General features: G+C 43.7%; 1 protein-coding gene across 1 annotated transcript in view; it reads right to left on the reverse strand.

Moving 5' to 3' along the window:
• LOC126213211 (ankyrin-1-like) overlaps positions 1 to 22,946 on the reverse strand; it is a 415,927-nt gene extending 392,981 nt beyond the window's left edge. Inside the window, exon 1 of the mRNA XM_049940849.1 lies at positions 22,875 to 22,946. The gene's annotated coding sequence lies outside the window, so the exon portion shown is untranslated. The remainder of the gene's footprint in view (positions 1 to 22,874) is intronic.
• Between the last annotated feature and the right edge of the window lie 3,949 nt (positions 22,947 to 26,895).

The following is a 26,895-nucleotide window of genomic DNA, read 5'->3' on the forward strand; positions in this document are numbered from 1 at the left end:
ATAAGGCGTGAAGTCGCAGCCAAACTTGAGAGACATAAAGCAGATCATAACACCGATCACCTGCTACATGGATACCAGCCACCAATTAGTAGACTCAAATCTAGGAGGAGCTTCATGAGAACTACTACACCCCTCACCGGTCGGACTGGAGCAGCCAGACTATCTCAGTGGACAGCAAAATCTGACAGTAATGATTGGATGACTCCTTCTGAGACCCTTCCTCCTGGTGGAAATCAAATCTGGACAGTGTGGAAGTCTCTAAATCGGCTCAGGAGTGGCGTCGGACGAACTAAGGACAATCTGTTTAAATGGGGCTTTATGAAGGAATCTTCCACCTTGTGTGACTGCGGAGAAGAACAGACAACCAAACATTTAATTAACTGTCCTAGATGTCCTGTATCATGTTCCACACAAGAGCTTGTTGATGTTTCAGACAATGCTGCTGCCGTTGCACAATTTTGGGCTAATACCGTTTAGTTTGTTCTTTTATGATTTGACCTGATTTGTTATATTGTGTATATTGTAAATATTGTTGTAATGTTTTTGACTCGAAATAAATAAAGCTAGTGAAACCACATAAATATTGACCATTGATGTTTGCAAAACTGTTTCACACTCAATACAGACAGATACTTAACAATAATTAAGCCTGCCACAAACACGTATTCAAACAAACAGCTCTAGTACATTACTTCATGTATATTTCACAAAATCGGCATTATGTTAGTGATACAGTGCCTGAAGGTTTCAACAGCACAAATACCTGGAAACATGCAGATAAATCCCATTTACTAATCAATTGGGTTCTACCCACAGCAAGTTTTTCACTCCAACTTACAGACATACTGCAATCCATCTCATCCTAAGATATTACGTACGATACCGGTATGTATAAAAATGAACTTTATAAATGCAGTATGGGACAAGTAATTTTGTACGCTCACGTCATACAATTCAGACGGCTGCCTCACTGCTTCAGTTAATTTTTCGTCATCTATTATAAAATTATAATTTTTAACAAAAGTAACGAAACGACACAAATGGTTCAAATGGCTCTGAGCACTATAGGACTTAACATCTGAGGTCATCAGTCCCCTAGAACTTAGAACTACTTAAACCTAACTAACCTAAGGACATCACACACATCCATGTCCGAGGCAGGATTGGAACCTGTGACCGTAGCGGTCGCGCGGCTCCAGACTGAAGCGCCTAGAACCGCTCGGACACTTCGGCCGGCAAGCGACACAATTTGTAACAAATAAAGAACAACAAACAACTGATAGCGACCGTGAAAACCACGACGAAACGAAATATGGAAATGTGCGCATGGCTGTGCATGGGGTGGAAACGAGCTCCGCGGTCACGTGACCGAGAACGCCGGCCGTCAAATCTTTCTTCCGAAGAAACCTGAACGGTGCCGTGATGTGATATGAGGTGACACAACGGCCGGTGTGGATGCTACCGTTTGAAATCCATTGTTGCGGAATGTTCTGACGTGATGTGACGTGAGGTAGCGTGAAGGAAAGTGAGATGATGATGATAATGATGATGATGATGGTGGTGGTGGTGGTGGTGGTGGTTTGTGGAGCGCTCAACATCATGGTCATCAGCGCCCGTACAAGTTCCAATCTTTCCAATTTCAGTCTTGCCACTACCCGAATGATGATGACATGATAAGGACAACACAGACACCCAGTTACCGGGAGAAGAAAATCCCCTACCTGGCTAGAAATCGAACTCGGCACCCTGTGATCCAGGGGCAACAACGCTAGTCACTAGACCAAAGACCTGGTGCCTTGGAAAATTTGTATTCTGGTTTCGTTATCCAGTTATTAGTAAAAAAGTGAAGAAACCGTTATATCCTAGACCAAACAAACACAGAAAAATATCGGTTCTTCAGAACTAAACTAGCGGTATCCGTTTCAGACGGTCAGTTTTTCGCATCCCTACCGCCCAATCTATAAGCAAGGGTGCCATTAGGATAGTTTCTAGGTGTGTGTGTGTGTGTGTGGGGGGGGGGGGGGAGGTTCCTAGATCTGTGGGTGTGGAATATTTTCAGTATTTTGGAAGAAACATAGCAACTTGTAAGTAGCCAAAAAAAGACGCATTTCTGACCTCATAAAAACCTACGTAATACCAACTTTCATCTAAATTTCTGGAAGAAAAAACACCTGAATGTTTCTTTCCTTCCCCTGGGAGCTGGCCGGGGGAGGGGGGGGGGGGAGGAGGGTCGGACCCCCTTGCCTAACAGATAAGGGCATCTTTGTGCGTAATTTATTTTGCACCCCAGTAATCGAGTAAACGTGTTCTAGACACTGAAGCACCTTCAGTTAAGCGCGGGCAGTCCCTATCACTGCCGGTCTAAGGCATCTACCTCTACATGATTACTCTGCAATTCACATTTAAGTGCTTGGCAGAGGGTTCATCGAACCACAATCATACTATCTCTCTACCATTCCACTCCCGAACACCGCGCGGGAAAAACGAACACCTAAACCTTTCTGTTCGAGCTCTGATTTCTCTTATTTTATTTCGATGATCATTCCTACCTATGTGGGTTGGGCTCAACAAAATATTTTCGCATTCGGAGGAGAAAGTTGGTGACTGAAATTTCGTAAATAGATCTCGCCGCGACGAAAAACGTCTTTGCTTTAATGACTTCCATCCCAGCTCGCGTATCATATCTGTCACACTCTCTCCCCTATTACGTGATAATACAAAACGAGCTGCCCTTTTTTGCATCCTTTCGATGTCCTCCGTCAATCTCACCCGGTAAGGATCCCACACCGCGCAGCAGTATTCTAACAGAGGACGAACGAGTCTAGTGTAAGCTGTCTCTTTAGTGGACTTGTTGCATCTTCTAAGTGTCCTGCCAATGAAACGCAACCTTTGGCTCGCCTTCCCCGCAATATTATCTATGCGGTCTTTCCAACTGAAGTTGTTCGTAATTTTAACACCCAGCTACTTAGTTGAATTGACAGCCTTGAGAATTGTACTATTTATCGAGTAATCAAATTCCAACGGATTTCTTTTGGAACTCGTGTGGATCACCTCACACTTTTCGTTATTTAGCGTCAACTGCCACCTGCCACACCATACAGCAATCTTTTCTAACTCGCTTTGCAACTGATACTGGTCTTCAGATGACCTGCGAACAACCTAAGAGAACTGCTCAGATTGTCACCCAGGTCATTTATATAGATCAGGAACAGCAGAGGTCCCAGGACGCTTCCCTGGGGAACATCTGATATCACTTCAGTTTTACTCGATGATTTGCCGTCTATTACTACGAACTGCGACCTTTCTGGCAGGAAATCACGAATCCAGTCGCACAACTGAGACGACACCCCATTGGCCCGCAGCTTGATTAGAAGTCGCTAGTGAGGAACGGTGTCAAGAGTTTTCCGGAAATCTAGGAATACGGAATCAACTTGAGATCCCCTGTCGATAGCGGCCATTACTTCTTGCGAATAAAGAGCTAGCTGCGTTGCACAAGAACGATGTTTTCTGAAACCATGCTGATTACGTATCAATAGATCGTTCCCTTCGAGGTGATTCATAATGTTTGAATACAGTATATGGTCCAAAACCCTACTGCAAACCGACGTTAATGATATAGGTCTGTAGTTCGATGGATTACTCCTACTACCCTTCTTAAACACTGAGGCGACCTGCGCAATTTTCCAATCTGTAGGAACAGATCTATCGGTGAGTGAGCGGTTGTATATGATTGCTAAGTAGGGAGCTATTGTATCAGCGTAATCTGAAAGGAAGCTGATTGGTATACAATCTGGACCTGAAGACTTGCCCCTATCAAGTGATAGAACATATGTTTTATTAAGTAACTTACTATCATTATTTACCACTCCTCAGTTGTATCACGTAATTTATCCATACAGTTGGTGAACAAAGCATGAATACCGATAATGTGGTGTTGATTGGTAAGTCTCTGATGGGGTTAACTGCCACATTGTTATGGTTCAAATGGCTCTAAGCACTATGGGACTTAACATCTGAGGTCATCAGTCCCGTAAGGACATCACACACAGCCATGCCCGAGGCATGATTCGAACCTGCGACCGTAGCAGCAGCGCGGTTCCGGACTGAGGCGCCTAGAACCGCTCGGCCACAGCGGCCGACGTTATCTTTTTACCATGTAACTGATTTTGTGCAACTATGGCTGAATTTCAAGCGGCATATGGTCCACCTTGTTCAGCGTGGCGTATTGCTAGCCTGAGAGGTCCGGGATCGATTCCCGTCGAAGTTGGAGGTTTTGTCGCTCGGGCAGTGGATGTTGTGCTGTTCTTACGTCCGTATCATGAGAAATGACGTCCCACTGTTGAGGTAGCCATATGGGAGCGTTCCAAAAGCCAATAAATACAAAGAAAATACCATGCATGTGAACAGCACTAGTGTACACAACATGTTACTCGTGTGAGTGATAGGAGCCGATGACTCTGCTACCAGTAACCTTGCTGTAGTGACCCTCTGTGCTCACAAGAATGGTCAGTCTTTGGCACTGTGGCAGATATAGAGGGCTATTACAAATGATTGAAGCGATTTCATAAATTCACTGCAGCTGCATTCATTGACATATGGTCACGACACACTGCAGATACGTAGAAAAACTCATAAAGTTTTGTTCGGCTGAAGCCGCACTTGGGTTGCATTCAAAAAGTATTGATATAATCAATCAACCTTAAATAGAATAAGAAGGTTTCTGCCGCCAGAGCGCTCGAGAGCGCAGTGAGACAAAATGGCGATAGGAGCCGAGAAAGCGTATGTCGTGCTTGAAATGCACTCACATCAGTCAGTCATAACAGTGCGACGTCACTTCAGGATGAAGTTCAACTGCTAACTCCATTCGGCGATGGTATGCGCAGTTTAAAGCTTCTGGATCCCTCTGTAAGGGGAAATCAACGGGTCGGCCTGCAGTGAGCGAAGAAACGGTTGAACGCGTGCGGGCAAGTTTCACGCGTAGCCCGCGGAAGTCGAGGAATAAAGCAAGCAGGGAGCTAAACGTACCACAGCCGACGGTTTGGAAAATCTTACGGAAAAGGCTAAAGCAGAAGCCTTACCGTTTACAATTGCTACAAGCCCTGACACCCGATGACAAAGTCAAACGCTTTGAATTTTCGGCGCGGTTGCAACAGCTCGTGGAAGAGGATGCGTTCAGTGCGAAACTTGTTTTCAGTGATGAAGCAACATTTTTTCTTAATGGTGAAGTGAACAGACACAATGTGCGAATCTGGGCGGTAGAGAATCCTCACGCATTCGTGCAGCAAATTCGCAATTCACCAAAAGTTAACGTGTTTTGTGCAATCTCACGGTTTAAAGTTTACTGACCCTTTTTCTTCTGCGAAAAAAACGTTACAGGACACGTATATCTGGACATGCTGGAAAATTGGCTCGTGCCACAACTGGAGACCGACAGCGCCGACTTCATCTTTCAACAGGATGGTGCTCCACCGCACTTCCATCGTGATGTTCGGCATTTCTTAAACGGGAGATTGGAAAACCGATGGATCGGGCGTGGTGGAGATCAGGATCAGCAATTCGTGTCATGGCCTCCACGCTCTCCCGACTTAACACCATGCGATTTCTTTCTGTGGGGTTATGTGAAAGATTCAGTGTTTAAACTTCCTGTACCAAGAAACGTGCCAGAACTGCGAGCTCGCATCAACGATGCTTTCGAACTCATTGATGGGGAACTTGATTATCGGCTTGATGTCTAAAGGGGCACATATCGAACATTTTTGAATGCCTAAAAAAACTTTTTGAGTTTTTGTATGTGTGTGCAAAGCATTGTGAAAATATCTCAAATAATAAAGTTATTGTAGAGCTGTGAAATCGCTTCAATCATTTGTAATAACCCTGTTTTTATTAGTCGGCCACAGTATTGTAGCACCTCAGAGTGAGGGCGGTTCGATCAGCTTATCGCGAGTTGTTATCGTTTCATTTGTGAGGTAGCGCGCTAGTCGTCGTGCCCTGAAAATATTCCAAGTTCGGAGGAAGCAGTGGCCGCACGGGCTGCTTGGCTGGTCGACCACGTGGTGCCGGACGCTGGCCGAAGCAGGAGGGCTCCAGACGCGTGGCTGGGAATTCCACGATGAAGCTGTGTTGATGCAGGAGACACGCCGGCAGCGCCAAAGATGGCGGACTTCGTGAAACCCTAATGGCAGACATTTCACAGTTCGTATGGAAATTAATAGTAGCCAGATGAATCATGTCCTTGACAGATCATACGGGAGCGATGCGGAATAGCCGCACTGCAGTACTAGGCAAGGTCCTAGTGGAGGTGGTTTGCTTTTGCCTTCCTCCGACCATAACGGGGATGAGTGATGATGACAAAGACGACACAGCAACACCCAGTCATCTCGGGGCAGGTGAAAATCCCTCACCCCGCTGCGAATCGAACGGGTTCGAGTAGCGAGAACACTACCGCAAAACTTACTGAAAGGAACTGTTGTGAATATACACTACTGGCCATTAAAATTGCTACACCACGATGATGACGTTCTACAGACGCGAAATTTAACCGACAGGAAGAAGCTGCTGTGATATGCAAACGATTAGCTTTTCAGAGCATTCACACAAGGTTGGCGCCGTTGGCGACACCTACAACATACTGACACGAGGAAAGTTTCCAACCGATTTCTCATACACAAAAAGCAGTTGACCGGCGTCACCTGGTGAAACGTTGTTGTGGTGCGTCGTGTAAGGAGCAGAAATGCGTACCATCACGTATCTGACTTTGATAAAGGTCGGGTTGTAGCCTATCGCAATTGCGGTTTTTCGTATCGCGACATTGCTGCTCGCGTTGGTCGAGATCCAATGACTGTTAGCACAATATAGAATCGGTGGGTTCAGGAGGGTAATACGGAACGCCGTGCTGGATCCCGACGGCCTCGTATCACTAGCAGTCGAGATGACAGGCATCTTATCCACATGGCTGTAACGGATCGTGCACCCACGCCTCGATCCCTGAGTCGGGGACGTTTGCAAGACATCAACCATCTGCACGAACAGTTCGATGACGTTTGCAGCAGCACGGACTATCAGCTCGGAGACCACGGCTACGGTTACTCCTGACGCTGCATCACAGACAGGAGCGCCTGCGATGGTATACTCAACGAAGAACCTAGGTGAAAGAATGGCAAAAGGTCATTTTTTCGGTTGAATCCAGGTTCTGTTTACAGCATCATGATGGTCGCATCCGTGTTTGGCGACATCGCGGTGAACGCACATTGGAAGCGTGTATTCGTCATTGCCATACTGGTGTATCATCCGCCGTGATGCTATGGAGTGCCATTGGTTACACGTCTCGGTCACCTCTTGTTCGCATTGACGGCGCTTTGAACATTGGACGTTTCATTACAGATGTATTACGACCTGTGGCTCTACCCTTCACCTGATCCCTACGAAACCCTACATTTCAGCAGGATAATGCACGACCGCATGTTTCAGATCCTGTACGGGTCTTTCTGGATACAGAAAATGTTCGACTGCTGCCCTGGCCAGCACATTCTCCAGATCTCTCACGAACTGGAAACGTCTGGTCAATGGTGGCCGAGCAACTGGCTCGTCACAATACGCCAGACACTACTCTTGATGAAATGTGGTATCGTGTTGAAGCTGCATGGGCAGCTGTACCTGTACACGCCATCCAAGCTCTGTTTGACTCAATGCCTAGGCGTATCAAGGCCGTTATTACGGCCAGAGGTGGTTGTTCTGGGTACTGATTTCTCAGGATCAATGCACCCAAATTGCGTCAAAATGCAATCACATGTCAGTTCTAGTATAATATATTTGTCCAATGAATACCCGTTTATCATCTACATTTCTTCTTGGTGTAGCAATTTTAATGGCCAATAGTCAAGTAAATCGTAATTTGTTACGGTAGGTCTTGTTCGTCACGTATTTTGAATAAAACTCAAAGCAAAACATGTACAGAATTAACAGTGAACTGGAGTCTGCTGCAAAAATAAATAAATAACCACCTGTACCTCTATTTCTCAAGGCACTGTGCAGTGTGCGGCAAACTGCACTCACGTCACAGACGCCACTACGCCCCGCCGTCGCGGTAGAGCGGTTGTTGCCCCTCTCCTTTCCTCTCGCCCCTCCTGCCCCCCCCCCCCCCACTTGCAACACTACAATGGGTTCCAACCAGTCTGGCCGCGTGACGTCACCTCCCAGCATCAGCTGTTTTGTCTGCACTGTGCGGGCGGCCGTTTCTAGCCTACAGACCTCTTGCTGTCCTATAATCTGAGCCCAAATGACATCCATGTTTTCCCCAACGTACAGGGTAGCACAGAATAACGCGAATGTTTGAAATGAGTAGCGGAACCCATAGGCAGGTGGCAGCACTGCGGGTTCGTGACAGTTGGCGAGTAAACAGTCCGCCATTTCAGTAATCATGGATCAGTGGAACGGACAACAGCGTGCGTTAGCCAAAAAAATGTTTTATAAAACTAGTAGTCGTTTGGGGGGGTTTCGACGTTTTTATAATTTAGGCCGTCATGATGCCGTTCCGTCGAAACACTTGGTAAGATGTTGGATTAATAACTTTTAAGAGACTGGATCTGCCCTCAAGAATAAACCAACACGACGACCGAGAAGTGTGCGTTCTCCAACAAACGTAGATGTACACGAGTCTGTCTTACAGAGCCCACGGCGTACAATTCGTAAGCAAGCAGCAGTGGTCGGAATGTCCCGGGAGAGTGTTTGCAGAGTTCTTCATCTTGATTTAAAATTTCACCCGTACAAGCTACAGATGGTGCAACAATTGAAGGTCAACAATTGCCGGTTACGAGTGGGATTCTGTCAACTAATGATGACAAAAATAAAGAATGAAGACGAATTTCTAAACACGTTGTGGTTGTCAGATGAGGCACATTTTCATCTCACACTTCATGCGAATAAACAGAACTACCGTTACACAAATCCTGTTGTTGTTGTTGTGGTCGTTAGTCCAGAGACTGGTTTGATGCAGCTCTCCATGCTACTCTAGCCTGTGCAAGCTTCTTCATCTCCCAGTACCTACTGCAACCTACATCCTTCTGAATCTGCTTAGTGTATTCATCTCTTGGTCTCCCTCTACGATTTTTACCCTCCACGCTGCCCTCCAATGCTAAATTTGTGATCCCTTGATGCCTCAAAACATGTCCTACCAACCGATCCCTTATTCTAGTCAAGTTGGGCCACAAACTTCTCTTCTCCCCAATCCTATTCAATACCTCCTCATTAGTTACGTGATCTACCCACCTTATCTTCAGCAATCTTCTGTAGCACCACATTTCGAAAGCTTCTATTCTCTTCTTGTCCAAACTGGTTATCGTCCATGTTTCACTTCCATACATGGCTACACTCTATACAAATACTTTCAGAAACGCCTTCCTGACACTTAAATCTATACTCGATGTTAACAAATTTCTCTTCTTCAGAAACGATTTCCTTGCCATTGCCAGTCTACATTTTATATCCTCTCTACTTCGACCATCATCAGTTATTTTACTCCCTAAATAGCAAAACTCCTTTACTACTTTAAGTGTCTCATTTCCTAATCTAATCCCCTCAGCATCACCCGATTTAATTTGACTACATTCCATTATCCTCGTTTTGCTTTTGTCGATGTTCATCTTATATCCTCCTTTCAAGACACTGTCCATTCCATTCAACTGCTCTTCCAAGTCCTTTGCTGTCTCTGACAGAATTACAATGTCATCGGCGAACCTCAAAGTTTTTACTTCTTCTCCATGAATTTTAATACCTACTCCGAATTTTTCTTTTGTTTCCTTTACTGCTTGCTCAATATACAGATTGAATAACATCGGGGAGAGACTACAACCCTGTCTCACTCCTTTCCCAACCACTGCTTCCCTTTCATGCCCCTCGACTCTCATAACTGCCATCTGGTTTCTGTACAAATTGTAAATAGCCTTTCGCTCCCTGCCACCTTCAGAATTTGAAAGAGTATTCCAGTTAACGTTGTCAAAAGCTTTCTCTAAGTCTACAAATGCTAGAAACGTAGGTTTGCCTTTTCTTAATCTTTCTTCTAAGATAAGTCGTAAGGTTAGTATTGCCTCACATGTTCCAACATTTCTACGGAATCCAAACTGATCCTCCCCGATGTCCGCTTCTACCAGTTTTTCCTTTCGTCTGTAAAGAATTCGCGTTAGTATTTTGCAGCTGTGACTTATTAAACTGATAGTTCGGTAATTTTCACATCTGTCAACACCTGCTTTCTTTGGGATTGGAATTATTATATTCTTCTTGAAGTCTATGGGTATTTCGCCTGTCTCATACATCTTGCTCACCAGATGGTAGAGTTTTGTCATGACTGGCTCTCCCAAGGCCATCAGTAGTTCTAATGGAATGTTGTCTACTCCCGGGGCCTTGTTTCCACTCATGTCTTTCAGTGCTCTGTCAAACTCTTCACGCAGTATCTTATCTCCCGTTTCATCTTCATCTACATCCTCTTCCATTTCCATAATATTGTCTTCAAGTACATCGCCCTTGTATAAACTTGTATATACTCCTTCCACCTTTCTGCCTTCCCTTCTTTGCTTAGAACTGGGTTGCCATCTGAGCTCTTGATATTCATACAAGTGGTTCTCTTCTCTCCAAAGGTCTCTTTAATTTTCCTGTAGGCAATATCTATCTTACCCCTAGTGAGACAAGCCTCTACATCCTTACATTTGTCCTCTAGCCATCCCTGCTTAGCCATTTTGCACTTGCTGTCGATCTCATTTTTGAGACGTTTGTATTCCTTTTTGCCTGCTTCATTAACTGCATTTTTATATTTTCTCCTTTCATCAATTAAATTCAATATTTCTTCTGTTACCCAAGGATTTCTATTAGCCCTCGTCTTTTTACCTAGTTGATCCTCTGCTGCCTTCACTACTTCATCCCTCAGAGCTACCCATTCTTCTTCTACTGTATTTCTTTCCCCCATTCCTGTCAATTGTTCCCTTATGCTCTCCCTGAAACTCTCTACAACCTCTGGTTCTTTCAGTTTATCCAGGTCCCATCTCCTTAAATTCCCACCTTTTTGCAGTTTCTTCAGTTTCAATCTGCAGTTCATAACCAATAGATTGTGGTCAGAATCCACATCTGCACCTGGAAATGTCTTACAATTTAAAACCTGGTTCCTAAATCTCTGTCTTACCATTATATAATCTATCTGATACTTTTTAGTATCTCCAGCATTCTTCCAGGTATACAACCTTCTTTTATGATTCTTGAACCAAGTATTAGCTATGATTAAGTTATGCACTGTGCAAAATTCTACAAGGCGGCTTCCTTTTTCATTTCTTCCCCCCAATCCATATTCACCTACTATGTTTCCTTCTCTCCATTTTCCTACTGACGAATTCCAGTCACCCATAACTATTAAATTTTCGTCTCCCTTCACTACCTGAATAATTTCTTTTATCTCGTCATACATTTCATCAATTTCTTCATCATCTGCAGAGCTAGTTGGCATATAAACTTGTACTACTGTAGTAGACATGGGCTTTGTGTCTATCTTGGCCACAATAATGCGTTCACTATGCTGTTTGTAGTAGTTAACCCGCACTCCTATTTTTTTATTCATTATTAAACCTACTCCTGCATTACCCCTATTTGGTTTTGTATTGATAACCCTGTAATCACCTGACCAAAAGTCTTGTTCCTCCTGCCACCGAACTTCACCAATTCCCACTATATCTAACTTTAACCTATCCATTTCCCTTTTTAAATTTTCTAACCTACCTGCCCGATTAAGGGATCTGACATTCCAAGCTCCGATCCGTAGAACGCCAGTTTTCTTTCTCCTGATAACAACGTCCTCTTGAGTAGTCCCCGCCCGGAGATCCGAATGGGGGACTATTTTACCTCCGGAATATTTTACCCAAGAGGACGCCATCATCATTTAATCATACAGTAAAGCTGCATGTCCTCGGGAAAAATTACGGCTGTAGTTTCCCCTTGCTTTCAGCCGTTCGCAGTACCAGCACAGCAAGGCCGTTTTGGTTAATGTTACAAGGCCAGATCAGTCATATATCCAGACTGTTGCCCCTGCAACTACTGAAAAGGCTGCTGCCCCTCTTCAGGAACCACACGTTTGTCTGGCCTCTCAACAGATACCCCTCCGTTGTGGTTGCACCTACGGTACGGCCATCTGTATCGCTGAGGCACGCAAGCCTCCCCACCAACGGCAAGGTCCATGGTTCATGGGGGGGGGGGGGGGGGGGGGGGGGGGGCACGCAAATCCTAAGGGCGTTCATGTACGCCCTTTACTAGTAAAGTGACAGTATGGTGTGATGTTTCATCACATGGGTTTATCGGACAGTATTTTTTCGCAAATGAGCAGGGAAACATACTAACTGTCAATGCCGATCGTTATGTGCAGATGTTAGGAACTTCCGTTACACCTGCATTGAACAACTTTCCAAACGTTCAAGAAGCCTGATCTCAACAGAACGGAGCGACATCACACACTATACGGCACTCAACGGCACATGTGCGACAGTTGTTTGGCAACCGTGCGATCTCACTATTCGATGACATTCCCTGGCCCCCTAGATCGCCAAATTTATCCGATTGCGATTTTTCTCTTGTGCGGCTACCTCAAGAGCAAAGTCTGCACGGCTCGACCAAAAACTCTGGTGAGTTAAAACAGAGAATTGGGGATGAAATTCAGAGTACCCCAGCTGAGATGTTGCAGCGTTAAATGAGGAATCTCAACAGCAGAATTAACGAATGTATACGTCATGTAAAGGACGTAATTAAAAAAAAAAAAAGAAGATAAATGCCATCACTGTATCGTAAATGGCAAAGTTGTAAGGTTCCAATTACTACGAATGCAATTTCTTTCTTTCATTACTTCTAGGTTTATTGGATTGTGGAAATGTTCCTATTTTCCTGTGTCACCCTCTATAACATATTCTCACTTATTTACATATGAGTCACTAGGAGAGTGGAGATTTCTAAATAACGTGCTGAAGAATTCGTCGTAAATACGGGCGGCCGCTTAGCTCTAAACTGCACTAATTATTGCAAACATAGTTTTTGCATTTTCGGATTTCCACGTGCCCCAGAATGAAGAAAAGGATGGGCCATAGATTGTCGCAAAGACAACTGGGAACCAGGACCTGATGCTCAATTCTGTTCTGTAATTTGCAATAATAAAAGTAATTACAAAAATGAAATCAGTCGTATGCAACTGCGTTTCTTCCCACCGCCAAAACTGTACTGAAGCAGTTCGTCTCAAAAGTTTTCGATTCCTGAGATGTTTTCGTAATTTCCAAAGTGGAGAGCAATATTTGTGATGTATTTTTTTAAAAAAACTAGTTGTAATGGCTCTGAGCACTATGGGGTCCGCAGATCGTGGTCGTGCGGTAGCGTTCTCGCTTCCCACGCCCGGGTTCCCGGGTTCGATTCCCGGTGGGGTCAGGGATTTTCTCTGCCTCGTGATGACTGGGTGTTGTGTGCTGTCCTTAGGTTTATGTAGTTCTAAGTTCTAGGGGACTGATGACCATAGATGTTAAGTCCTATAGTGCTCAGAGCCAGCACTATGGGACTTAACTGCTGAGGTCATCAGTCCCCTAGAACTACTTAAACCTAACCTAAGGACGTCACACACATCCATGCCCGAGGCAGGATTCGAACCTGCGACCGTAGAGGTCGCGTGGTTCCAGACTGCAGCGCCTAGAACCGCTCGGCCACCCCGGCCGGCTGTGATGTATTTATGTCGTTGTCATAAACATACAACTTAACGCCATTTCTTATATGGCTACTGTAGGACGAGTGATAGTTAAGATATTTTTATAGCGGATTGGTCATTGTGAGGGAACCTGCACAGGTAACGTGACCAGCTTTGACGCAACTCATGAAGTAGAAATGAATACTGGTTAAATGATAGATGAAACTGTTAACAAATATTAGTTTCTCTGTGACAGAAAACTTCTTTTAATCACAAGTAAGTACATCAAGAAATGCTGGATTTTTATAGCACAGTGGGGCGGGGGGAGGAGGGGGGGGGAGCAGAATAAACACCACTTTTACAAGTGCCTATATATGGATAGAAATTGATAAATAGGCAGAGGTTGTTACTACATAACAGCCATATTTAAAGACATTGTTACCGAGTTCTTAACTCGTTACATTTACTATTTACAAACTATTACGCAAGTTGCGAGCCTAGATTCATACAGCAAAGTATTATTATATTTCAGTCTTCCCGTTATACGAAAAGGGCATTCCAGATACCTCCATACACATTAATTGCTGTTTAGAACGCTTCTACGAGTAATATCAAATATTTTATAAGAAATATCGTATAAAGTTGCGTGTACAGATTCATCACCCCCAAGATAAACACTGCGAAATGCTCAGGGTTGGGGGAAAAGATGTCGGACGATTCAGCCTCACAGTAAGGACATGCTTGACAACTGTGCTTGATCAAGCACGCCCAAAATCCTCCCGCCTGTACATGGTTCAAGGATACTTGTACAAGCATCAGTTCATTTGTCAGGAAATGTCAAACTCAGACAACGATGTCCTGGCTTTGGCGGCCTTTTGGCTCGTGTTAATGAACAACAAAACAAAATAGAAAATGTTATATGTGTATCAAAGAATGGTCACAGAAAGGAAAACATTATTCCCGTACTATTTGCAGCAGGCACACTGAGGAAGTTGTCTCATTGTACTCTTGTTTTTCTTCTGTCTTCTCCCTGAAATATTGCATTCTTTGAGTTTATCTACATTATAGTACGACCTTTACACGTAATGTACTATTCAAATTTATTCAATGTTAGGCTCACAGCGTCTAACATTGAAAAAAAAAAGGCGAATTCAGAGAACTAGAAAAAAAGAGAGAGAAAAATACTAAGATAAATTCTAGCTCTTGAGAAAACAATGAAAATAGATGGATTAAAAGGAGAAATGAAGATTTATACGAAAACACAGAAAATGTCACAGATACAATGAGGAAGAGACGGCTAGAATTTTATGGATATTTAAAAAGAATGGAAGAAACACGTATTGCAAAGAAAATTTTTAATTAAGTTAGTAAGCTGAAAAAAAAACTGTAGGATGGATAGAAGCAGTAAAGAAACATGCCAACAAAATAGGTGTTACAGAAGAAATAATATGTGACAGGAATCACTTCAGGCTACTGATAAAAAACGCAAACTATGAAGAAGATGAGCGAAAACCTCGACCCTAGAGAGTGTGGGCAGATGAGCAGAGACGAGCAGTTGGAGAGAAAATGAAGTACTGGGAAGAAAGGAAGAAAAAGAAACACCATAAGTCTTAAGTTGTATGCGGTCCATAGCTGGCCAAATTTATAAACAAAAAAAAGTAGTATAACACGACCAAATAAAAATCAAATGAAGTCACTGACGAATGCTTCCACGAGCCTCCCCTATTCTTGGCACACATGCTGAACCATACAGACCCTTCAATGCTTGCACTAGCATGCACAATCGAAATTCGATCAACCATCAAGCTGCTTGAATGGTTCTGAGGCTTGCTCAAGTCTGTCACACACTCGCTCAAACGTTCTTGTGCAAGTGTGTTTGTCAAGCATGCAGTTACCTGTGTTGCCTTCGCACCTGCAGACTGAATGTTTACTGCAGCTTCCATCAACAGAACGCCGACCACGCCTGGACGATGAGGCAGACCGGACGTCTGTGCCGTGAATGAGGCATCAGCCTGGTCCCCTAGTTCTTACCAGCTGAGTTATCCAACCACGTCTTACGGCAAAGCTTGAAACACATCTAGGCGTGCAGTGCAGGTGCAACACATGCTTCATAGATGTAAGCATTCTGCAAGTTCTAGAACGGCATAGTTCACTATTCATTTTACGCTACAACCAGTAAATGACCCACCCAAGATGCTTTAACGAAATGCGCTCCATTATATGAAACAGTTCCAGTCTTCTGATTACTTTACAAATGAATTAATGTTTTACGTTATGCATGTAAGCGAGAAAAACGTAGGAAAGATTTGAAATTACATTTTAAAATTGTTGAAGTCTCTAACTGTTGTCATTATCAAACACTGGATGAATATAGTCTCGGTACTTTGCGCTCCAGAAGCAAAACGTAGCTTTCCGCATGTCTCAGTGTTTCCTAGTATCGCCTGTGGCCGAAATTCGACCAACTGTGTCAGTGGCCCTTATCTGTGATAGCAAATGTCATGTACCGTATCTGAAATTTTAGCTGCAGAACTGATCTGTGGCACGTGCTACACTGCAGCTACGAGTGTTCTAGAAATAATTCTTCCATTTCTCTATAATTGCTCAGTTGATTTTATTTTATTTAGTGTTCCATAGGTCCAACTGTGTTGGGTTCACAAGGACCCGAGTCACTTTTTTACAAATACAACATGATAATCTTATAGCATATACAGACATTTGAGTACATAATTATGTAAAAATGTATACAGTGTCTTTGAGCAGCAATACAGTAAAAAGACGATACATATTTTCTTAGAATCAATAAAGCACTGCGGAAAAACAGATACACACAGATACAGAGCTCAAGTTAAATAACATTCTTAGTGGCGTTATGTCAACTTGTATTATATAATATTAGAATTTATAACTTATTTATTTAAAAATTCATCTGGATTGTAAAAAGCTTTTTCTAGCAGAAATATTTTTAATGCTTTCTTAAACTTACTCTTGTGATGGATCTCTGCCTTTATTTCAGGAGGAAGAGCATTGAAGAGTTTTGTTCCAGTATAATAGTGGACAACCTTTTGCGCCAAGCTCAAATTTCTATGCTCACTGTGTATATCATTCTTCCTCTGTGTGTTATGCTCATGATAATTACTGTTTGGCTGAAATATCTCTATATTTTTAGCAAAAAAAAACATGAGAGTGAAAAATATTGGCAAGTAGTTGTGTATGTTTTAAGTTTTCGAAAGCAATTTCTACACGAGTCTCTTGGGTGCAATCCACATACAACTCTTAGAGCTCGCTTCTGAGCAATGAACACTTTCCTTGCTAGTGGCTGGTTGCCCCAAAAAATAATGCCGTATTCAAGGAGTAAGTGAAAATAGGCATAGTATGCCACTTTTGTGGTGTTAGGTTCAACACATGTAGTGACATCCTGTAAAGCATACGTAGCAGAGCTAAGCCTCTTTCAGAGCTCTATAATACGTGAAGACCAGTTCATTTTCTTGCCAATGTGCACTCTAAGAATTTTTGTTGTTTCCATTATTTCTATTGGCTGATTACCACATGTCACACTTATCTCTCTCTTTTTCTGATTTTCTACAGAACTGAATACAGTTGGTCTTACTGGAATTTAATGAGAGACCATTCACTCTGAACCAATTAACCACAAAAAATGGTTCAAATGGCTCTGAGCACTATGGGACTTAACATCTGAGGTCATCAGTCCCCTAGAACTTAGAACTACTTAAACCTAACTAACCTAAGGACATCAAACACATCCATGCCCGAGGCAGGATTCGAACCTGCGACCGAAGCAGTCGCATTGTTCTAGACTGAAGCTCCTAGAACCGCTCGGCCACCGGGGCCCTCCATTTGGATCTGTCAAGGGCATCTTCATAGGTGGCATTGATTAATTTCATATCCTTCTTGATACTGTCCGTGCATCGTGTGCGTATTGTATTACTGTAGCGGTCGCGCGGTCCCAGACTGAAGCGCCTAGAACCGCTCGGCCATCAGCGGCCGGCAATTAACCGCATCTGAGAGTATGTGATTAATAGAGTCCTCATGATTACTATGTGTTCTACTGCTCATAAAAATTGTTCTATCATCAGCAAATAGTGTAAATTTACATGGCAGGCCTGTACATAATGGTAGATCATTTATAAAATTCAGGAATAATAGTGGTCCAAGAATTGACCCCTGACGCACTCCACCTGTAATTGAACTCCATTCAGAATGTGAGGAAACATCACATACTCCACCTGAGCTATTCAAGACAACTTTTTGTTTTCTGTTTTGGAGATATGACTATAGCCAATTACCTGCAACACCACTAATTCCTACTAATTTTGCTTTTTGCAAGAGAATCTGGTGATCAGCACAATCTAAAGTTTTAGACAAATGACAGAAAACGCCAAGTGCAACCATTTCTACATTAAGGGTTTCTAGGACTTCATTTGCAAGTGCATACATTGCGTCTTCTGTTGAATGGCCCTTTTGAAAGCTCAATTGGCTCTTGCTGAGAACTCCATTCTTCTTGAGATGATCAGTAATTCTTATACGTATTAGCTTTTCTAGAATTTTAGAGAAAGCTGCCAGCAGCGAGATAGGTCGATAGTTAGTTAGTTCAGTTGTATCGCCCCTTTTGTACAGGGGCTTCACAATGGCATTCTTAAGTCTACTGGGAACAACACATATCTGAAGGGAAGCTTTTAAAATATGAGAGAGTATATCCCTTATCCAGACACAAGAATATTTCAATAAATTACTAGAAATATTACCAACCCCTGCAGAGTTCTTACTTTTTGGAGACATGATGATTTTTTGAATTTCATCTACAGTGACTCGATTAAGGTTCGTTTGAAAGAAGTCTTTACTACAATGCATTGAAAAATAAATTTTGTGTTTATGGGGGCAAATTAAGTTATCCCTTATTACAACCCAATTATGAATGCCGTAAAGTCACCTCAGAAGCGAAATAATTTGCTTTACGAAGTCTCCAATGTAAATTCATCAAACTGCAATTACAGTTCTCAAAAGTATTTGAAATTCTGTTCAGTGCACATTTAAATGTATCATTCAGAACGACAATAGAATTATTGTTATCAACATCAGCACAACTTTCTCTATGCAAAAACTGTCTCTCTCTCTAGCTCTTCGTCGGCCAGTCCGTCCCTTTAATTTTCTTCTTCGATTGTTTCCTTGTAATAAGAAACGCTGTGGCTACTCAAAATGACGATACTGAAAATGGGAACACACTAAATTTTGTGGCAATGGCGGCAAACGAACACAGAGTTAGTTCCGTTTACTCTTGTACCAAATTAAGTGAACAAAAGACGCTAATAAACAACGTTTGCTGTCCCCGATGGCTTCGTTATAACGTTTCGTTTTCCACTGTTGAAAACATCAACAGTTGCGGCGCTCCAGCTGTCCAGTATACGAGTGTTACTGCAAATGAACTATCTGCAACGTTTAAACATCACTGTCCCTGGAATGCAACTTCACGAAACGTTGTTACTTTCGTGTTTAGTTTCTATCATAAAAATGGTTCAAATAGCTCTGAGCACTATGGGACTTAACTTCTGAGGTCATCAGTCCCCTAGAACTTAGAACTACTTAAACATAACTAACCTAAGGAAATCACATACATCCATGCCCGAGGCAGGATTCGAACCTGCGACCATAGCGGTCGCGCAATTCCAGACTGTAGCGCCTAGAACCGCTCGGCCACCCCGGCCGGCGTTTCTATCATAGTACCTGATCATTACGCCTGTTGGTAGCAAAATTAGAGACGAAGGAATACTTTTCTAGTGTGTGTGTGTGTGTGTGTGTGTGTGTGTGTGTGTGTGTGTATGTCTATATTTCATCACCTAATGGCTATGTATACACATGATTTTGATTTCTTATGTCTACAGGAAAGTAGTATCACACGAAACTTGTGAACAAATCAATGAGGATTTGCAGAAAATAAATGCGTGGTGTAATGACTGGCAGTTATCTCTCAATATTAGTAAGTGTAATCTACTGCGTAGAACATGGCGAAAATCGCCATTAATGTACGAGTACAAAATAAATGCCCAGTCTTTGGAAGCGGTAACGTCCGTCCAGTATCTGTATGTGACTATTCGAAATGATCTCAAACGGAATGATCAGATTACACAAGCAACGGGCAAGGGGAACTCTAGGTTGCGGTTTATTGGTAGAATCCTGAAGCGATACAGTCCTTCAATAAAGGAAATTGCTTACAATAATTCGACCAGTTATAGAGTATTGTTCGTCTGTATGGGACCCTTACCAGTTGGGTCTGATTCTAGAGATTGAGGAGGTCCAAAGAAGAGCGGCAAGATTCGTGACTGGCACATTTAGCCATCGCGAGAGCGTTACAAATCTCATAGAAAGTTTGAAGTGGGACACACTTGCAGATAGACGGCGCGTTAAACAGAAGGGGCTGCTCACTAAATCCCGAAATCCGATCTTCGCCGAGGATGTAGAGGATATACACTCCTGGAAATGGAAAAAAGAACACATTGACACCGGTGTGTCAGACCCACCATACTTGCTCCGGACACTGCGAGAGGGCTGTACAAGCAATGATCACACGCACGGCACAGCGGACACACCAGGAACCGCGGTGTTGGCCGTCGAATGGCGCTAGCTGCGCAGCATTTGTGCACCGCCGCCGTCAGTGTCAGCCAGTTTGCCGTGGCATACGGAGCTCCATCGCAGTCTTTAACACTGGTAGCATGCCGCGACAGCGTGGACGTGAACCGTATGTGCAGTTGACGGACTTTGAGCGAGGGCGTATAGTGGGCATGCGGGAGGCCGGGTGGACGTACCGCCGAATTGCTCAACACGTGGGGCGTGAGGTCTCCACAGTACATCGATGTTGTCGCCAGTGGTCGGCGGAAGGTGCACGTGCCCGTCGACCTGTGACCGGACCGCAGCGACGCACGGATGCACGCCAAGACGGTAGGATCCTACGCAGTGCCGTAGGGGACCGCACCGCCACTTCCCAGCAAATTAGGGACACTGTTGCTCCTGGGGTATCGGCGAGGACCATTCGCAACCGTCTCCATGAAGCTGGGCTACGGTCCCGCACACCGTTAGGCCGTCTTCCGCTCACGCCCCAACATCGTGCAGCCCGCCTCCAGTGGTGTCGCGACAGGCGTGAATGGAGGGACGAATGGAGACGTGTCGTCTTCAGCGATGAGAGTCGCTTCTGCCTTGGTGCCAACGATGGTCGTATGCGTGTTTGGCGCCGTGCAGGTGAGCGCCACAATCAGGACTGCATACGACCGAGGCACACAGGGCCAACACCCGGCATCATGGTGTGGGGAGCGATCTCCTACACTGGCCGTACACCACTGGTGATCGTCGAGGGGACACTGAATAGTGCACGATACATCCAAACCGTCATCGAACCCATCGTTCTACCATTCCTAGACCGGCAAGGGAACTTGCTGTTCCAACAGGACAATGCACGTCCGCATGTATCCCGTGCCACCCAACGTGCTCTAGAAGGTGTAAGTCAACTACCCTCGCCAGCAAGATCTCCGGATCTGTCCCCCATTGAGCATGTTTGGGACTGGATGAAGCGTCATCTCACGCGGTCTGCACGTCCAGCACGAACGCTGGTCCAACTGAGGCGCCAGGTGGAAATGGAATGGCAAGCCGTTCCACAGGACTACATCCAGCATCTCTACGATCGTCTCCATGGGAGAATAGCAGCTTGCATTGCTGCGAAAGGTGGATATACACTGCACTAGTGCCGACATTGTGCATGCTCTGTTGCCTGTGTCTATGTGCCTGTCGTTCTGTCAGTGTGATCATGTGATGTATCTGACCCCAGGAATGTGTCAATAAAGTTTCCCCTTCCTGGGACAATGAATTCACGGTGTTCTTATTTCAATTTCCAGGAGTGTATTATTACCACCAACTTTCAAATCGCGCAATGACCACCTTTCAAAGATAAGGGAAATTAGAGCTCGTACTGAGGCGTTCAGACAGCCGTTTTTCCCTCGAGCGATCCGTGAGTGGAAAGACGGGGGAGGGGGGGGGGAGGAATATGACTGGCGCGAATTGTGCCCTCCGCCACACACCGCTTGGTGGCTAGCGGAGTATATATGTAGATATGTAGATGTAGAAGTTCCTTCCGAAATGTATAAGTTTCATTGGCCTCTTTATATAATTAATTTAAAAAATGTTTACTTCAATTTTCACGTATTAAAATTATGATCGTTATTATCATTGTGAATGTCCACATTGCTATTACTTTCTCTACGCAAAAATTGTGTCTGTCTAGCCGTGCGCTTTCACTCTGACCCGCTAGCATTGAACTTACAACAACATTAGAAGACAAGAAAAATCGCATTCCAGTGAAGAGTATTGCAGCCCACGCTCTCGTCGATGGACCATGTGTATTTCTTGGATGTTCTCTTAATTTTAGCTTGGATATAAACGACACTTTTTCACATGGAAATGGATGGTCACCGTTGCCATAGTAAGAGGTGGTAGCGGAGTTTCTAGTGTACCTGGTCTTGAAAGTTTTAATGATAGAGATGTAATTGCCTATCGTACCTATCATGTTTGAAATTGGTAGTAAAGATTTTGGTAAATCAGCTTATGACTCAACATCTCCTCTTGTCTTGTATACTCGTAGCAAAGGAAAAATTAATCAAAATGAGTGCGCTTTCACTCTGACCCGCTAGCATTCTCCATTTAGGCGTACACTGAAACAAATACAGTTTCCGCACAATAAGCGGGAGTCCGAAGTCGTAGTAATTGAAACTGAAGAAATTATATATTAGGAAGTTGCTTCAAATTTTGTTGTACTGGCAGCAAATGACCACGCGGTTACTCTTACAGAAAAGTAAGCGAAATACCGACGGCGACATGCAACGCTATTTACACACTCGGTTACTACGATACGTTGATTTCTACTGCTGACAAGATATCGACGTAGCAGCTGTCGCATTGTAGCTGCGCGGTATGCATGTTTTACTGCAAATGAACCACGTAAACATGAAAGCCCACAGAATGCGATTTCGCGAAATTCGCACAGCCACTGACACCAGTGGACACCGCTTTTGAGGCCACACATTTCGCGACTCGCCACTTCCAGCTAGGCACACTGCTCCAGTAGTTAACTGTCTGGATGTCTGACTTAATAATACCGCGTCTTTCAAAACTGGCTCAGCTGTCCTACCTCTGCTGTTCACACGTCTGCCCTGTTGCGCGCTCTGCCTGACACGTATCGCGAACGACTGCCCAACAAGAGCCAGCGCGGCAGCAGCTCTGACGTCACGCGGAACCCTCCCTCCCTCGCCCCCCCTCTCCCACCACAACAATGCTGGCGGAAGGCCAACGGTGCGAGTCGTCGTGACCTTCGCGTCGTGCAGACTTTCTCCACGAACGACTTGCTGCGACCGACGTCATACAGCAATACAATACGCACCCGATGCACGGACAGTATCCAGAAGGATATGAAATTAATCAGTGTCACCTATGAAAATGCCCTTGACAGATCCAAATGGCCGGCCGCGGTGGCCGAGCGGTTCTAGGAGTTTCAATCCAGAACAATGCGACCGCTTCTGTTGTACTATAACGTAGATAAACTCAAAGAATGCAATGTTTCAGGGAGAAGATAGAAGAAAAACAAGAGTACAATGAGACAAGTTCCTCAGTGTGTCTACCGCAAATATTACGGGAATAATGATTTCCTTTCTTTAACCATTCTTTGATACACATATAACATTTTCTCTTTTGTTTTGTTTTTCATTAACACGAGTCAAAAGGCTGCTAAAGCCAGGACATCGTTGTATCCTTGAACCATGTACAGGCGGGAGGATTTTGGGCGTGCTTGATCAAGCACGGTTGCGCAAGTGTGCTTGTCAAGCGCGGGACATGGAGCTCCTATATAATAGGCTGAATCGTCCGACATGTTTTTCCCCAACCCTGAGCAATCGGCAATGTTTATCTTGGGGGTGATGAATCTATACACGCAACTTTATACGATATTTCTTATAAAATATTTGATATTACTCGTAGAAGCGTTCTAAACAGCAATTAATGTGTATGGAGGTATCTGGAATGCCCTTTTCGTATAACGGGAAGACTGAAATATAATAATACTTTGCTGTATGAATCTAGGCTCGCAACTTGCGTAATAGTTTGTAAATAATAAATGTAACGAGTTAAGAACTCGGTAACAATGTCTTTAAATATGGCTGTTATGTAGTAACAACCTCTGCCTATTTATCAATTTCTATCCATATATAGGCACTTGTAAAAGTGGTGTTTATTCTGCTCCCCCCCCCCTCCTCCCCCCGCCCCACTGTGCTATAAAAATCCCGCATTTCTTGATGTACTTACTTGTGATTAAAAGAAGTTTTCTGTCACAGAGAAACTAATATTTGTTAACAGTTTCATCTATCATTTAACCAGTATTCATTTCTACTTCATGAGTTGCGTCAAAACTGGTCACGTTACCTGTGCAGGTTCCCTCACAATGACCAATCCGCTATAAAAATATCTTAACTATCACTCGTCCTACAGTAGCCATATAAGAAATGCCGTTAAGTTGGATGTCTGTTTATGACAACGACATAAATACATCACAGCCGGCCGGGGTGGCCGAGCGGTTCTAGGCGCTTCAGTCTAGAACAATGCGTCTGCTTCGGTCGCTGGTTCGAATGCTGCCTCGGGCATGGATGTGTGTGATGTCCTAAGGTTAGTTAGGTTTAAGTAGTTCTAAGTTCTAGGGGACTGATGGCCTCAGATGTTAAGTCCCATACTGCTCAGAGCCATTTGAACCATTAGACCCAAATGCGCTCAGATGTGTCACCAAGCAAACTCTGCTAGTGTGGGATAAACGCTAACAAGGGAACCTCCCCATCGCACCCCCCTCAGGTTTAGTTATAAGTTGGCACAGGGATAGGCCTTGAAAAACTGAACAGATGAATCGAGAAAACACGAAGAAGTTGTGTGGAACTATGAAAAAAATAAGCAAAATATACAAACTAAGTAGTTCATGCGCAAGGTAGGCAACATCGAGGAGAGTGTTGGCTTACGAGCGCCGTGGTTCCGTTGTTAGCGTGAGCAGCTGTAGAACGACAGGTCCTTGGTTCAAATCTTCTCTCGGGTGAAAATTTTAATTTTTTATTTTCAGATAATTATCAAAGTTCAGGCACTCACACATAATCAACTTCGCTCTCCAAAATTCCAGGACATGTTCAGATTTGCTTGGACATATACAGAATTTGACGGTCTACGCACGGAAACATTTCAAAACGTAAAATACATGTTTTGAAAGAGCACAGGGAGAACTGTGCGACTCGGAAACTGTTGCATTCATTTGATGCAGTTTATGTGACAAACTCTTATGTTTTCATCACTTTTTTTGGAGTGATTATCACATTCACAAGAAAACCTAAATCGGGCAAGGTAGATGAATCTTTTTACCCATTCACCAAGTGTACAAGTTAGGTGGGTCGACAACATATTCCAGTCATGTGACGCACATGCCGTCACCAGTGTCATATAGAATATATCAGACGTGTTTTCCTGTGGAGGAATCGGTTGAGTTATGACCTTGCGATCAAATGTTTTCGGTTCCTATTGGAGAGGCACTTCCTTTCGTCTACTAATCGCACGGTTTTGCGGTGCGGTCGCAAAACACAGACACTAAACTTATTACAGTGAACAGAGACGTCAATGAATGTACGGACAGATCGTAACTTTGCGAAAATAAAGAAAGTAAAATTTTCACTCGAGGGAGGGCTCGAACCAATGACCTTTCGCTCCGCAGTTGCTCACTCTAACCACGAGACCGCGGCACTCTCCTATCTGTTGCCTATCTTACACATGGAGTACTCAGTTTGTATATTTTGCTTATTTTTTTCATAGTTCCACACAAGTTCTTCCTGTTTTCTCGATTGCTCTGTGTTTAGTTTTTCAAGGCCTGTCCACTGTGTCAATTTATAACTAAATCTGAGGGGGGTGCGATGGGGAGGTTCCCTTGTAAGAAGAAGTCATACGGCACATCAACAAAGTAGTAATAATGTAACATACCATTGCCCTTTATTGGGACGCATAAAATGACATGGCAGTTACTTCAGCAGACGTGAAAAATTCCTTGTTATACAGAAACTACCAGGAGGCACACAGCGCAGCTAAGTGCACGGACAGAACAAGGGCATATTAACTCCCCCCCCCACCCCTCCCCATCCCAAAAAAGTTTGTTAGGGAGAAATTATTCCTTTTCAGTTGGAAGCATTGTAGCAGTCAGTTCAGCCGTCAGATACAAAAACGAAAGCTAAAGATTTCAATGCTTGTGTAAAAACAAAAGATATTTGCGCCACAACAAAGAGACAATGATAAATAATGGGTTAAAGGTTTGGTTGGCAAACAAATGCTAGTCTGAGTCAAAATTAGCGCAAAGAGTGCAATGGCAGAAGTGTTCGATGAATTCGTAAATAAAATATCGGCAATGTATCTGACTAAAATTACTAAGAATTTCTCGTCTTATGTAAAGAAGCGATCGCGGAATACAAGGAGAACGGAGAGTGCTCAGCAGAGGAAAGGCATCTGGACGAGATAACTGTGAGATACTGCAAAGATTACCCGAAAGAATCTGTGCTCTGACAGTGGCAGTTTACTGCGCCCGAACTGGTGTAATATTGTGTCCTGCCCGCGACGTAATAATGTGCTATTTTCCTTTCCTATCGAAATATCAAAAGTTAAAGATAGACTTTAATCTTTGTGTCACTTGACTGCGCTGCAAGTCAGCGAATATGTACGCCCAGGATAATGAGAACGGCGTAGCATTATCGTCTGTATTTTGTCCCACATAAGAATGCGCGCTCGTCTTTTCTTTCTCTCTTTAGTCGCGCACCCTTCCGACAGCATCTTACGCTACCAGACTCCTATATTCTTAAATTTCATTTCAAATGAACTCAAAATGTATTCGTTTTAGGAATTTGTTTAGTTGCGTCATTATTATCGGCAATTGTAATTACCGAAATGATTTTACTATGAATATTTTTCTTTCGCTTCTGAACCGAGCTGAGATTACTGTAATTTCTACTTGTTTCACCGAAATACGGCACAATTCTTTATTTTGTTCAAAACTGTACGATTAGTGTTCGAGATGTCAGATGTCTGTATAAAAAACTTACTTTGTGAAATAATAATTGCTTAATTGGGATTTCCGCTTTCATTTCATAGTA

The sequence above is a fragment of the Schistocerca nitens genome, chromosome 11 (assembly GCF_023898315.1).
Source record: "Schistocerca nitens isolate TAMUIC-IGC-003100 chromosome 11, iqSchNite1.1, whole genome shotgun sequence".
Lineage (NCBI taxonomy): Eukaryota > Metazoa > Arthropoda > Insecta > Orthoptera > Acrididae > Schistocerca > Schistocerca nitens.